The following is a 2,914-nucleotide window of genomic DNA, read 5'->3' on the forward strand; positions in this document are numbered from 1 at the left end:
ACAATGAAAAAATACTCTTATTTCCAATGTCTCTAACAATAAAGAAAACAGGTGAAAAGTGTCATTATTTTGACAACTTGTGTACTTACGGACATTTCTCGTCCAAGGCTAAACAAAAAAAGATCAGCATTTGTCGAACATTAACCTGTCGTCTTTGCTTGCAGCCACATTGGAGAACTCACGTCTACCGAGAAAAACATAATTTCGAGGTAACCAGAAGAGGGTGGTCTAAGTCTATGTACAAGTCTGAACAAAGGTGGTACTGCATTTTGAAGGGCAGAATAATCTTATTCAATTAAGACTTTTTAAAAAAATATTTTGAATAATATATTTTAAAAAATATTTTTAATAATATATTTTAAAAAGCCATTGATTCACATCCTTGCAGTTCTATTTCATAGGTGTTTCATAAACTGACTCCTTGAGCAGACACACACATTTTTGCTTGACTGGTGGGGAAAAAACAGCAGAAAAGTCTCACTGGACTATAAGCCGCAGGGCTCAAATCATGAGGAAAAAGTTGCGGCTTATAGTCTGAAAAATATGGTAATAAAGAAAATGCCCTCACCCAAACAAACGGCGGTTACAACCAAGCAGGATTTTCAATATCTCCTGATGTTTCTTCACCTGTTCATTATGGAGGTCTCTTTCTCTTCGCACTGGGATGTATGATGTACCCACTCGGGTGTGCCCCTACTGTAATTTTTCAAAAGCTCTGTAGCGCATTGAGGAGCTTTCTTTACCTTCGAACTGAGATGTACAATACAGTATAGCCACTCAGGTGTCCCAAGAAGTTTTCAAAACCACCATACCGCGCGTATCTAGCAGTGCTTTGGCGTCTTGTTGCTGCCTTGGTTAAAAAAATTTAAATTTGCAATTCCAGTGTAGCTCCAAACACCAAATTGATCCTTTGCAAACAAAAGGCATTCCCAGCATAACTATTTGCGAAGGTTATTGGCCCTGGTGGCCCAGCAAAATCAAGCTCACGCCCCTGTTCACCCAGCCAGAAAACAGAAAAGACCAGCCAGCTAGACGAGCCAGAAAAATGGCCACTCATAGTTTGTTGATTGGAAGTGGTGGACAAAACACATTCCCCCGCCCAGGATAGGTTAGCTAAAAGCTATGCTACGGTTTCTACACAGACCAGCAAGACTATCACTGCGTAACTTGGTTGCTGAGCATAGAAAAGAATTTGCCGTATGACGGGCAATCCAAACCTATGTTAATTAGTGGATGCCTGCAACGTGTGCAAAAACCTTAGGTAAAAACATCACGACTTTATACACAATATTAAAAATTAGTAACATAATCTACTGTACAGTTAAATTAAATAACATAAATACGCCCGGACGCTCTGCGGAGGAAACTCATTTCGGCCACTTGTATCCGGGATCTTGTTCTTTCGGTCACGACCCACAGCTCGTGAACATAGGTGAGGGCAGGAACATAGATCGACCGGTAAATACAGAGCTTCGCCCTTCAGCTCAGCTCTCTCTTCACCATGACAGACCAGTACAGAGTCCGCATTACCGCGAACACTCCGCCTGTCGATCTCACGTTCCATTCTACCCTTACTCGTGAACAAGACCCCAAGATATTTGAACTCCTCCACTTGGGGCAGGACCTCCTCCCCAACCCGGAGAGGGCACTCCACCCTTTTCCAACTGAGGACCATGGTCTCAGATTTGGAGGTGCTGATCTTCATCCCAGCCGCTTCACACTCAGCTGCGAACTGCTCCAGCAAGAGTTGAAGGTCACGGTCTGAATGAGCCAACAGCACCACATTGTCTGCAAGAAGAGATGCATTGCAGAGACTCCCAAACCGGACTTCCTCAAAGCTTCGGCTGCGCCTAGAAATTCTGTCCATAAAAGTAATGAATAGAATCGGTGACAAAGGGCAGCCTTGGGGGAGTCCAACCCTCACTGAAAACGGATTTGATTTACTGTCAGCAATGTGGACCAAACTCAGACATCAGTGGTCCAGGGATATGTATATGAGTGTGTGAGTGTTTATATATATATATATATATATATATATATATATATATATATATATATATATATATATATATATATGACTATTGGTCAGCGTGATGGGGTAATGATGATGCTGGCCTGCTATTGGTCGCCGCACGGGGTCACAAAGATGGCTCCCTGTAGAATTGTTCTCGTGTGAGAGTGCTTTCAATATCATATCATGCATTTTAATGCTTCATTCAAACTTGAAGTGGTTATCCATCAGTCCCAAGATTGCTAATGATATTGAAGAGAGAAGTAAGAAGATGATTTATATGGAAACGAAGCTGGAAAAAAATCAAGAAATACAAAAAAAAGCTAAGACAGCCAAGCCTAGGCTACCCTTACTAGTGAATATAGCCATAACAAGTGCCACTCAAGGGTCAATAAGTCCTTTATATATTTTTTTATTTATGATGTTAATTGTATGCATGTATATTATATATAAGTAGCACTTACTATAGAATTTTGACACTCACACAGGGTGTTCCAAAATGGTTGGCCCCATTCTAAAGCCCATATCTCAGAAACTGCTTGATGGATTTTAATGAAAATATACTTTATGTTGAAGGTCATAAGTCTTATTGGTTAAATTTACAAAGAAAAGTACAAAGATCTGTTGGTTCTATAATAGATTTTCATAAATGTTCAATATGAGGGCTGCCTGTTACTTTTTTTTTAGGTTTAGAATTACTATAAATTATACATGCAGAATACAACCTGACATACGTAGACTGATGTGCAAAGGTCTTTCATTGTGGCGCTGCATTGTGTCCAAGAGTATTTTTTTCCCCATACTTGTCATCGGTGATATAACAGCTCATGAGGCACACCCTTTTCCTTTTCTTCACAGCACGACTCCAGTACTTTCAAAAAGAAAAGTGTCTCTTGCCTTCCT

Source organism: Hippichthys cyanospilos, chromosome 6 (assembly GCF_059441005.1).
Source record: "Hippichthys cyanospilos isolate Australia breed blue-spotted pipefish chromosome 6, RoL_Hcya_1.0, whole genome shotgun sequence".
Taxonomy (NCBI): domain Eukaryota; kingdom Metazoa; phylum Chordata; class Actinopteri; order Syngnathiformes; family Syngnathidae; genus Hippichthys; species Hippichthys cyanospilos.